General features: G+C 37.2%; 1 long non-coding RNA gene across 1 annotated transcript; it reads right to left on the reverse strand.

Annotated features, from left to right (window-relative positions):
- Positions 1-851: 851 nt before the first annotated feature.
- LOC131380977 (uncharacterized) lies at positions 852-11,984 on the reverse strand. Its single transcript, XR_009209337.1, has 3 exons — positions 11,843-11,984; positions 8,595-8,771; positions 852-992 (listed from the first exon to the last, which is right to left on the reverse strand). It is a non-coding gene; the product is annotated as an uncharacterized LOC131380977 (long non-coding RNA).
- Between the last annotated feature and the right edge of the window lie 1,517 nt (positions 11,985-13,501).

A 13,501-nucleotide genomic window follows, 5' to 3' on the forward strand; every position in this document is an offset into this window, starting at 1 on the left:
GGTGCATGCCTGTAATCCCAGCTACTCGGGAGGCTGAGGCAGGAGAATTGCTTTAACCCGGGAGGAGGAGGTTGCAGTGAGCCGAAATCGCACCATTGCACTCCAGCCTAGGAAACAAGAGCGAAACTCTGTCTCAAAAAAAAAAAAAAAGTTAAAATAAATGCTAGATTCTTTGCCTGGATTTACCAATTTTTAAAATAATTCATTGGTTCCCCATGATCTACCCAGTATGACCAATTAATTTTCATTTTGTTTAATATTAGTATGAACTTTATGCATTCATAACGTATTTAATCATAGCCATTGCAGTTATTATCTTTATTGATGCTTAAGTTGCTCTGTCTTTGGTCAGTAGAAGCCTCTTCAAGTTAGTTTATGAGTCCTTTTGCCATGGCCCTAGTCGTCTTCATACCCTTCTTGCTATGCGGTATTAATAAGAGGTGCCAGGCTCATCTTGTACATTTCCTGCCCGAGACCTGCAATCAGTCATTTCTCTAAGAAGTCCTGGTTCTTTTTGAATGGTATTTCAAAACCATCATATAGGCTCAAGGAGGAGTGCCCCGTAATTTTTTTAACTTTTATTTGAACTTTTATCATGTATATTTATTATTTTATTTATTACGCACAAATTATACATAAGTACACAGTTGAAAAAAAAAGCCAAAGTAAAAAATTTTCCCACTCCTTTCCCATGCTACTTCCTCTGCCAGAGATAACTATAGTTAGCAATTTGTTGTGAATTCCTCTAGAGTTTTTCTTAGATAGTATTGTTACCTAAATAAGACTAAGGCACTTAGGATTCCAGATTATATTTTAATCTATTTGGAATATTCAAAGAAACAGAAGTCTGAGAGAAAAATACAATGGACTGCAATTTAAATCTTCTTTGGAATCAACAGCCAGGGCCTCCACATTGCCAACTCCAGGGGGTGCTGTGTACATTCAGGTCTCTGTGACTGATGTCCCCTGGCGTTTGCAACACAGCAAACCTGCTAACGAACCAATAGGACAATGAGCAAGGGGTATGAACACACAGAAAAGAAGATGGTTCATAAATATATGAAAAGATGTTCAAATTTGCTTTTGACAAGAGAGTGCAAAATAAAACCACCAAAATATTATTTTTCATCTCTCGTATTGGCAAGGATTAAAATGCTTGTTAACATACCTTTATTCAGTGCTGGTGGAACGACTGCATTTTCAGCAGTTTGGCAATATGCATTCAATTATAAATGTATTTGCAGTTGCTAATTTAAAACACTTCTAAAACTATACCCTACACATATACTTGAGTGTTTGGGAAATGATGTATGTATAAGGCAGGGTTTCTTAACTCTAACTAAAATTTGTCATTTCCTTTAATTATGAAAGCATGCAGGAAACCATGATAGTATCAGCCTATGCCTTTGTTACCAATAAAATCACAGATATTTTACATCACTATTGTTGCAGATATTTTGAAACAGCATTCATGCTCATTCATATTTTGAAATTACAGGAATTTGATCCACTGCTAGATCTTAATATGTTTTAATAAATAAGTACATATATTTCTAAATAAATGTTTATATAAAGAATATTTTGATACCTATATATCAGCATAATTGGTTTCCTTTTAATCTTGAGGATTTTGCATGCACTTGAAAATATTATATTAAGAAGAAATTAATAGGCTTCACCAGACTGCCAAAGGGGTTCATGACAAAAAATAAATTAAAAATTTACAGCATCGTGTATATAATAGCAAATGATCAGAAGCAACCAAGAGTAGAAACTGGCCAAAAACCATCTGTACCTTGCTATAGTGAATACTTTGCAGCTGAAAAAAAAAAAAGAATGAAGAATCTGTCTAATAAAATGAAACAATATCCAAGATATTTTACAGAGAGTAAAGCAGGATACAAAATAATTTATGTAGCAGGCTGCTACTTGTTTAAAAAAAAATGAAAGAGAGAGTGAATATATACAAATGTCTGTTTGCTTGTATGTGCATAAAATAGCTCTGGAGGACACACAGGCAACTGATAATATTGGTGGCTTCTGGGGATGAGAACTGGGTGGTTTGGGGCTGGAGTGTTACAGAGACTTTTTCCTGATAAAACCGACAGGACCTTTAAAACTTTTGAACCTTGCAAACGTATAATCTATTCAAAAATTAAATTTAAAAAAGCGAACACTTAAGAACTCCTTATTGGAGTCTGTACAGGAGATTCACACACAGCCCCAAGGCAACACCTGGTCAAGTCCTGTCTCCCCTCCTCTGTGGAGCCTCAGCCTGCTCTGCAGCAAGCCCTGTAGCTTCTATGCCCTCAATCTCCTATTCTGAACCCCCAGTCATAACTTTCTCTCTAAGCCTTCTTTGGCTCTTGCATTTCCCAACACCTTTAGCATTTTCTCATTAGCCTAGTCTAATGCAAAACAAGCAGACTCTAGCCCTGTCTCTCTATTTTTGCTGCACACAAATTGTTACAAGTCAACTAGGCATTGGTGGAACTGTTCTTAATGGGCAATGAAATATGTGACTATTCACAAGTTTTTTGTTTCAAATATTTTTTATGTTTTCACAATATAATTATTTTAAAATGAAATCCTATTCATAGAATGAGGGTAAATTTTTAGTTTGTTGGTCACAAGTGGGGCCTAATCACTACTATTTGTAAGAGGGCATAAATATTATGGGATTACATCACTAAAATATTTCATCTTCCCAAAACTCCTCTGATAAATTTTCTATTTCAAAGATGAAGCCAAGTTTCATCACAGTACAGTGATGACCACCCTTGTCCAATACATCTTTGGCAATATAGGGTACATTTATACTATAAAAGTAAAATATTTTGAAGAAAACATTAATGCCAAGCCCTGAGTGATGATACTAGCATGAGTAATGATTGCCAAAATTATGCAAGTTTCAAAACAAATTTAAGCAGGGTTTATAAATATTTGTTTAGAGCCTTATAACAAATGCTGACTCTTCTTGAGATTTGGGTCAGCAGAAGGAAGCCTGCTATATTTTTGGAAAATATTTTGTTTAAAATGTTCTTTGTATGATCAACAAAACTATAGCAAGGTCTTTCCATAAGAATCTGCATGAACAAATAACTTAAAATTAAAATATAACCTTATTATTTTTATGGTGGACTCTGGGAAAATATCTGAGTTCCCAACAGAAACTGCCAGTTTGTTTTTGAGTGGGAAATGTGTTTTCTTTGGAGTCATGAACAGGATGAAGAAAACTGGGACAACTGCCAAGACTGGGCTTTGAGCATCTCCATGCTGCAGAACAGAACAGGGCAGCCAGTGGATGTGGTGGGGGTGGGATTTAGAGAGGAGAGGGATAAAATTTCCTGTGGCTTCTGAAGAGCTGAATAACAAGGTCAGTTATTAAGAAAGGAATAACTGGTATTTCCAGCTTCTTTTCTCATTCATGACACCTAGTACAAAAGTTTTCCCAGATTGCGTTCACAAAGGAGGGGCATGGAGGTTAAGTCTTTGGAGTTGAAGACACAGAAGCTACCTAATTTAAGGAAACATTTGATTTTCCTCAGGCTAGGAGTGGGGAGTGTGCACAGGAATCAGACAGGTTTCTGGAAGGGCCTTGGCTCCCTCATACATATGTGCTGGCCAGGAATTATTTTGGGATGTGCTTTAGAGGCTCAACACTTAACGCCAAGCTCACAGGAGACACTGAGATCCTGAAGGTCTCTGTGAACCTGTTTGTGGTCAAGGAGTGGACCACCATGAGGAGCATCTCTGGTCTGGCTGGAACATATGGCCTGTCCAATGCTTTCAAACACTAGTGAGCCACCGATGACTCTGACAAGTAATGTGCAAGCTTCTGTCACTCCAAATACTAGGAGATTTTTGGATGAACGCCAAAGCCCCCAAATATTACTGAGATTGAATTTTCTACCATCATATGAGTGAAAGTACAGAACTAATTTTTCTGTCACATTTACACACCAGAAAGTGGCACAGTGACATTCGTACCTGCTATATTGGAAGTATTTCTATGCAGTCAAGTTTAAAGTTCACCTTCCCTGGGCTACTTCTTCTCCCATACAAACACACATGCACGCACACACTTCTATCAACATCTTAGAAGTAAGATCTGCTGGGGCTGCCTGACCTCCCTACCTTTCTTTACATACCCCTCAGTCTTCATGTTGCCTGTCTCATTTGTCTTCTTTTGCTTGTTGGCCTCGTTCACTTTTCATTCAATTAGTTCTGCAGAAAATCTAAAGAACCTAATATATGCCAAGGGCTTAATCTCGGTCTCAAAATGGTCATGGTCTAGAGTTTGATGTTGAGTAGAGGGTAGAAGGGTATGGTGGGAGGACATGAGAGCAGTGCCTGCCCATGGAAGAAGGACAGGGGATTTTAGCAGTACAGAGGGGTTGGTAACCCAATCTGGAACAAGAGGAGGGATCAGGTGAAAATTTTACAAGAAACTGATGACTTAGTATTAGCAGATCTTAAGTTGCAGAGAGTAAATAGGGACAAGAAGAGCATTCTAGGGAGATAGATTAGTCAGGAAAATGCTTGGGGACATGAAAAATATGGTCTGCTCCCTGAACCTCAGAGTTTAGCATTGTAAAAATATAAGCTCCAGGGGAAGCAACCAAACACTCTTTCTCCCCATTCTTGTGCAGTTTCTAAACATGCTCTACAAACTGCCCTTAACAGTCATCTAACTCATTTTTCCACCTCTCAAGAGTCTGCCCAGTGTGGACCCATGTAAGAAGCAGCAACAAACCAAGCAAAATGATTTCTAGCAGCAACATGAAAGACTAAACTAGACTGTTGGGAGAGTTTTATCAGACAATTCCTGAGCTCCTCCTGCTGTATAGGATTAATCAATATATATTAGTCAAATGCCTGGATCCTTTCATTTCTGTACCTAGATTAAGATTTGTAATATAATCGTTTTCTGAGAACAAGCGTATATTAACAGATGTTACTGCAAGAAATATATTATCTTATGTGAACAGATTGAATGTATAATGTAGTGCTTGTCAGTTGAAAATAAAATTATGAAATTATTTCATGCATAATTTGATTACCTAGGCTGACAGGACACAGAGAGTTAGGTCAGGGCATGGATTTTCACATAAAGACAAATGTTGTTTTCAGACTCAATGCAGAAGGCCTTCTTCAAGGTAAGATCTTATCGTTGGCTAATTCCTTCACATAGATATTCCTTCCCTTTCCACTTTATTCTGTCTTAAACTGTCATTCCTTTCAGGAAATGTCCCGTGAACCAAACTCCGTTTGTTTTCAGCACGCCGCTAATTTTGCCAAGAATAAAAAGGGACATCATTTCTATGAATGTTTATTGCACATGTGCTATTTGTCAAGAATTCATTCAATCAAGTAAATAAATGGAAGAGATGATGAAATTAAGGAATTGTTGCCCTAACATCTCTCTTCCTTAAAAAAAAAAGTTTTGAAAATTTTGTTCCTAGGGAATAATTTAAGATTTTCAGTGAATGTCTTTTTGGAGCAAGTTTTTAAAACTTTTGTTTGCACTGTGGACCCATGTGGTAGCAGAGTGATACCTGTACCCCTCTCAGAGTAATGTTTTTAAAGGCATAAAATAGAATACATAAGATGACAATTGAAATAGAAAAATAATTATATGGAAATACAATTATCAAAATGACTCAAAACTTCATTATAAAATAACGTATGTGTTTCTTAACATATTAAATAATAAGATCCAGCTGCAAGTCTAGTAGCTACCATATTTTGAAGTTGTGACAAGTGCAAAGGATAGTTTCAAGATACAGTAGTGCATTGCTTGATGGTGAAGGATGAGGGTACATCCCGTGAAATGTGTCATTAGGTGATTTTGTCACTGTGCAAATATCCACAAAGTGTACTTACACAAACCTATGATGATACAGCCTACTACACAACTGGATGTATAGTATAGACTATTGTTCCCAGGCTGCAGCAAGTTACTGTACTGAATACTGTAAGAAATTGTCACACAACAGAAGGTATTTGTGTACCCAAACATAGAAAATGTACAGTAAACATGTATAATCTTATGGGACCACTGTTGCCTATGCAGTCTGTAGTTAACTGGAATTTTTATGCACAGCATTACTATATCTAAAATTATAATGTGATAAGAAAATATATTTTACTTATCTTGGTGACATACTTGTAAGAACAGCTAATAATTGCCATGGTTTGGAGTCTAAATTCATAACTGAGAGAAATGCTAGAGGTTCAGGAAATCAAAAACAGGAAATTTTTCTTCATCCAGGCCCCTGGACTGCCTGAATTCTATCCCTGGACCCAAAGAACACTCGTTTCCAGGGGCCCAAGATCAACATATTGACTCAATTTCTGCCATTAATATAGAGATGACCCTAATGAGATCAATTTCTTCATGAGAAGGCAAGGAGCTTCTTAATCCCTGATTACAAGATATGAGAAGGAAGAGGAGGTTTACTATTGTGTTGCCCCTCTAAGATGCTTCATTGCAAACTCATTCTGCACTCTCTCCTACCCTAATCCATTCCAACTATTTTAGAATTTACTTTTTAAAAGGTTTTAACCCAGAAGCAGCCCAGAAGAATGAAACAACCATGAGCTTGACAGAGGCCTCTTAAGCCCCAGCCTCATCTCCTGTGTGACCTTGGTATGTCCCTTAACTTTGTCAGTTTATTCACCTTAAAACAGGTGCAATTATGCCTACGTAGCAGTGTCATAGTGATGTTTAAACATGGTGACAATTATGAAACTGATTTGTAAGCTACGAAGAGCTGTGCAGTCTTTTCTATGTCTTTTTCTCACTATAGTACAGGACTATGGGATAAGAGAAAGGCAAAGCTAATGACAGTACATTAAGGAAGAAGATCCCAGGTTAGATTGGTACAGAGCATGAGAAAAGCTGAGAATATTCTCTACACACTGGAGGATTTCAGAGCTTTTTTCCCTGCTACTTCATGGCTATATAAAAGCATTCTGCCCCACCAGCCCTCACAAGAACAACAAAAGTCCATGTTTGCTTTAGCCACCCAAGTGTTCATCCTTCCATCCACCCAGAGTCATGAGAGGATGATAGAAATGGCTTTGCAGGTGCCAACCAATTGGAATTACATGGGCAAATGATCCAAATAGATATATTAATATCTCAAAAGACAGATAAATGACCACAAATATATATATTAAAAATTCTCAACATCATTAATCATCAGAAATGCAAATCAAAACCACAATGAAATGTCACCTCACCCCTGTTAGAACGGCTATTGTGAAAACAACAAAAAATAACAACTGCTGGCAAGGATGCATAAAAGGGGGAACCCTTAAATACCGTTGGCGGGAGTGTGAATTAGTAAACCCATTGTGGAAAATAGTGGGGAGGTTTCTCAAAAAACTAAAAATGGAACTACCATATGATCCAGCAATTCTACTATTAGGTAGTTATCCAAAGGAAAGAAGTCAGTATATCAAAGGGATATCTGCCTTCCCATGTTTATAGCAGTACGATTCCCAATAGCCAATGTATGGAATCAACCAAAATATCCATCAACAGAAGAATAGAAAGAAAATGTGATATACACAATGGAATACTACTTGGCCATAAAAGAGAATAAAATTCTGTCATTCATGGCAACATGGATGAGCCGGGAAGACATTATGTTAAGCAAAATAACCCAGGCACAGAAAGGTAAGTACTGCATGTTCTTACTCATATGTGGGGGCTAAAAAAATTCTGTGCTAATAGAAGTAGAGGGTAGAATTTTGACTATTACAGGCTGGGAACGGTACGGGGCTGGGGAGGTTGGGGAGAGGTTGGTTAACAGATACAAAATTACAGCTAGATAGAAGGAAGGAATTCTGGTGCTCTACAGCACTGCGAGGGGAATATGGTTAATGATAATTTATTGCATATTTTTAAAAAGCTAAAAGAGAGGATTTTGAATGTTCACAATACAAAGAAAGGATACATATTTGAGATGATGGATGTGCTAATTACCCTCATTTGATCATTATCCATTGTATACATGGGTATCGAAATATCACTGTATCCCATAATATATACAATTATTACATGTCAACTAAAAATAAAAGTAAAAAATAAAAATTCAATCATGTATACATAGCACTCAAGGGCACATTTGCTTAATCCTTAGAGTGACATTTTGTTCAGTGCAAAAGAGTGATGCAAGAAGTTAAAAGCAATGTGCTGGGTATACTCCTTACTAATAATACTAACAATACTTCTATTTATATAAACTTCTATGGTCTTCAGAGCCCTTCTAAATGTATAACCAAAATGTTGAGAAAAGGCTATATGATTGTTACATTTACTGACCAGAATTGAGCTATTTTGTTTGATGCTCAAAACAATGTTTGATATAGGTAGAGAAGGTGTTTTATTACTTCACCGTTATTATTATTATTTTACGACTGGAAAAACTAAGAGAGTTCAGATGACTTGCCCAGAATCCAGAAAAAGTAGCAAGACTAGAAGTAAATCTATGTCTCCAATCCTAGTACCTTTTCTCTCCTAACATATCATACAGTTTCTAAGATAATTATGAAAGGTGATTGACTTGAAATCACTTGTTTACCTTTGAAGAGAGATTTTCTTTCCAGATCTCTAGTTGCCTGTCACCAACCCTCTGTCAAGACTCTTGGAGTCATGACTAACAGGAGGGGAGCAGGTGGCAGTGTGGCCACCTGCCATGCAGAAAGACTGGGTCACTTTCTGTTGGTAAAGATTTCCCGGTTCAGGTTTGTCAGGCATTCTAATATGGAGAGAAAAACAAATGCACCCCTAAAGCACATGGAAAAATAAACACCGAACTCAATGTTTTTGTGTTCCAAATGAAAATGTCACTCTAAAGAGAATCAGCTGTTATTTTTAGAAAGAAAGAATAAAATTTCAGCTCTGTATACCAAAACTATAGCCTCATCCGTTAGGGACACTAATGTAGAAGCAAGTAGAAACTATCCAAAGTCTGCAGTTCCTCCCTGACTAGGTAATGCTTAAATAAATAATCGGTTCCCATCATGCAACTCAATGTTTAGCTGAGTCTAAACATACTGCTGCCAACATTTTAAAGTCAACAACGATATCTAAAATAAACATAGGCTGACTAACACACACTGGTGCTTTAATGAAAATATATTGTGAAATAGCTCCTTGCCAATAGAAGTTCTTGGGCTCTTTCTTTGGATAACTGTGGACTATTCAAAAGAATGTTAAGCCACCTATATTTTTTAATTAATTAATTCAACAACCTCCCCCACTTTTTGAGCACTTACTCTTAAGAATTTGAAGGATCTGAGATTTTATCCTATTTTGAAGCTATTTGTTAGCTTGCCAGTTTCAAAGGAGCTGGTAGAAGTCATGAGATTCTTGGGTCAGAAACAAGTGACTTTGTTACTTACAGCAGTAGCAGTAGCCAGTGTCAGCATTTGAGAAGAACTCTAAGCTTAGGGAAATCAGGCCTTTTACACCAAACAGGAAGCATGCCTACTCATTACTCTTGAGACAATTTTTCACTCTTCCAAGGTGGTTTGCTAACAAACACCCTTGAAAAATAGCCCAGAACAAAGTCAGTCAATCCCTTTACTCATGAGACATGTAGAAATGTGAGAAATCCAGGGAGAATTGTCTCCAGACACTCACTGTTTACCAGACATTGTAACAGATGCTAAACATATGACAATAGAAAGAAAGAACACGCTACCTAATTCTTGATAAATATAATAGTGTTAATAAATTCAACTATGACATTAAACTCTCAAGTTCTGTCCACAGAAAATGTGGGAAGTTCAGTTTGTTTAGTAACCCTCTTTAAATTCTTCTAATCAAGAAAATTGGTGAAGGATTCACAAGACAGAAAGCCTGCCTTTTCATCACCAGCTTGTTTGCCAGTGAAGTGTGAAAGTACTATGTGTTGGCAAAATGGAACTAACGCATTACAATTACGTTAGAGTCCAATATCTCAGCACTTTCCAAAGTTTTCAGTCTGTGGCATAATGATCAAGATGACATAAAGGCAAATGTCACTAGCAGGGGAAGTAGATAAGAGAAAAGTGAAAGCCTATAGAAAAATATTATCAGGGAATCCTTTCTTAATTGTACTGATAAGACTTTGCTATAAAAGAAATTAGAATTAAGCTACACCAAAATTCAGACCAAAACAGCTGACTCTAGCAAATGCATGACTTACAAATGCCTTTAGAATACAATTTAGAGGTGAGTTTTTCTTTTTTTTTTTTTTTTCTAAAAACAAAACAAAAAAAAATGGGATAATGTGCAGAACGTGCAGGTTTGTTACGTAGGTATACATGTGCCATGGTGGTTTGCTGCACCTATTGACCCGTCCTGTAAGTTCCCTCCCTTAACCCCCCTCCCCCCACCTCCCACCACCCAACAGGCCCTGGTGTGTGATGTTCCTCTCTCTGTGTCCATGTGTTCTCATTGTTCAACTCCCACTTATGAGTGAGAACATGCGGTGTTTGGTTAAAGGTGAGTTTTTCTATGGGGACTTGAGCATTCTTACCAGAATGAATTTAAAAATAAAATTTTAAAATTCCACCTAAAATATATAGTCCGAGCCTCTGAAAAAGACACAGACATGTTATCTAAATCATTTCAACTTCAGTTAATTCTTTATAATGTCATTTCTCCCATTATTCTGATCCAGCTCCCTTTAGGCTCACTCGGTTTTTAACAAGGAACTTTTAGTTAGTTGGTGATTTGATTTGTCAATACGGCTCTTGTGAATTTAGTCAGCATAAGCCACTTCCATCAGAGTCTTTCTCCTGGGGAACATGAAAATAACTACAGGATATTTTGAAGATGCAAGCAAACTGTTGAGAAATACTTTGTTCCTAAGTGGGCTCATGCTGAGGCTCCACTGACAAGTGCAAGTCCTCTGGAGACTGAATGGCTTACTTGATGGCTGTTCTCCCTTTGATTTGTTTTTCAATATAATAATAATTTTGTCTTTTTCCTTTGATTTTTCCATGAAAGTTAAAATTTAAGAACCTGTTGAAGATCTATCTCTAGTATGGTACACAAAACACCATTTCCTACATCTGAGCTAATATTATTCTCTTGGGCTACCTACAAAACTGACAATTTCTATGTAGGGTAGCATACAGTCATGTCTGTAATTCTTCGATCTGTCACAGGTACAGGAGTTCCTCTAGGATTATAGATGTATGTTTATAAAACTGGTAACCTATACTACACTTGATTTTAGCCAAAAGGCTGAGAAATGATTATATATATATATATATGTATGTATGTGTATGTATGTACACACACAAATACATATATGCATATATAGGATTGCCAGTATATATATAAATATAATATTTTGAGACATAGTGAAATAATATTGGATAATAAAGACCTAAGTGGAAATACAATGTATGTTTAGATTGTTTAAAATAATTTAATAATAGTAAATAATTATCTCCAAATTAATTTATCATCCTGAACTATTTGAATCATTTAGCACTTAGGAAATTTTTTAATTTCCCAGTGTCTCGGGAACTTTTTCCAAGAGTATTGATCCCAGTGTACTTTGATTGTGAGGAAATGCTGTGAAACAAGTCTTGTTATCTCCATATTCAGAGGCATCCAATGTTCTGATTGTTCTTAGAAAGATTGTAAAAGTCATAAAACTTACCACTGTGAAGAGAATTAATGAAATACTTTTATAATATCTATTGTCTGTGTCTGAAAGAGTTAGCGCTAAGGGTAATGTGGCTGTTAGGTGGGGTTCTGAGGAAATGGTGGGAGAGGCCCTGGTGAGGCGTCTCCAGGAGAATCTGTCCCACAAACCCATTCACTTACCCATAGCAAGAGATTGCCAGAGCAAAACCTCCTTGGATGTGTAAGGAGGAAGGAAGGAAAAATCAAAGTGGAGCCAAATTTGCTTCTCTATAATTTCTTTTTGGGTCGCCATCAGTCAGAGGTATGTGCCTTTTCCCAGCTGTCAATAACCTGAATCATAAGAGAAGGAAGATAGCAGATCACCCAGAGGAGCTGATGAGCCATAGCCAATCAATTTTAGCAGGAAATGGTGTGGGCATTTGATATGAAGAGACATTAAACATGTGCACGGGGGCCACGGGGAGGTCTGGTGTCTACCCCCGAATGGAGTTTCCAAAAGTTGTATATTTTACAAACAAATGTGGCACATCTTATAAGGCGTAATGTTTTTAGGGAACGACTTTGATATGACAATTGTGAAGGCTATGATGAAAAGACAAAACAGAAAACAGTGTGAAAGTAGGAGCCTGACATTACAAAGAATGATACCTTTGTGTGTTTGCTCCCCCAACAGCCAGCACCAGGCCTTGCTTTCCAGCCAGCGCTACCGCAGGTTTGTACTCTCTGAAGTTAGACGTTGCTTATTCCCCCGAGCAAAGCAAGGGATATAAACAAAAAAGAAAAAAGAAAAGAAAAAGGAAGAAAAGAAAAGGACCCATCCACCTGAGTTAGAATCTTAGCTGCCATTCTCTAACTTGACTTGGTTACTTGGCTGAGTCTCAGTTTCCTCACCTGTAGGATGGAGTTTTTTAAACACCTACCTCCCAGAGCACTATAAAAATTTAATAAAATAAAGTTTGTGTCTCAGCCTGGATTCCCAGAAGAGACCTGAAACCAGGACTTGAGTGCAAGTAGTTTATTTGGAAGGCGAAGGGAACGCTCAAAGAGGAGTGGGAGCTAAGATAAAGGAAAGGAAGGAGCTCTTCAAAGGAGCATTAGCCAAGCCTGGGCAATATAGTGTAACCTTGTCTCTACGAAAAAAAAATAATAAAAAAATTAGCCGGGTGTTGTGGTACATGCCTGTAGTCCCAACTACTCAGGAGGCCAGGGTGGGAGGCTGACTGTAGCCCGGAAGGTAGAAGCTGCAGTGAGCTGTGATCCTGCCACTGCACTCCAGCCTGGGCAACAGAGCAAGCCCCTGTCTCAAAAAATTACACAAAAAAACTATTAGCAAGCCACCTTTCCCTGTGTGTTATTGGAGCTTAGAATATCACTAATAATTCTTTGAAAGAAGAAAAAAGTCAGAAAATATATATGCATACATACGAATACACATGTATATTTGTTCATGCAAAAAATATATTTAAACACAAAAATGCGTTAGAGAGGTTGCCTCTGGGGAAGAAAATTGGAGGACAGGGAAACATGAGTATGAGGCATACTTAAATTTGCTCATATCACCACCCATACCTCAAATTTTCCGTGCTTATGTATACTTTTTTTTGTTTTGGTTTGGTTTTTTTCGGTTTTTTTTAAATTTTTTTTTGCACACAAAAACAATAAACATTTTCTAAAAATACATACAAACAAAAAGATGCATATCAGACATATTAGGAAGGTTGCACATGGGAAGTCGGGGAATAGAAATGGGGGGTGGGAGTTAAAATAAATGTAAGAGGGACTTTATATGGATCAGTGATAATAACTCAATCCTCAATTTGACAAAGAAGAGGGAGAAGG

Source organism: Hylobates moloch, unplaced genomic scaffold (assembly GCF_009828535.3).
Source record: "Hylobates moloch isolate HMO894 unplaced genomic scaffold, HMol_V3 SCAFFOLD_13, whole genome shotgun sequence".
Lineage (NCBI taxonomy): Eukaryota > Metazoa > Chordata > Mammalia > Primates > Hylobatidae > Hylobates > Hylobates moloch.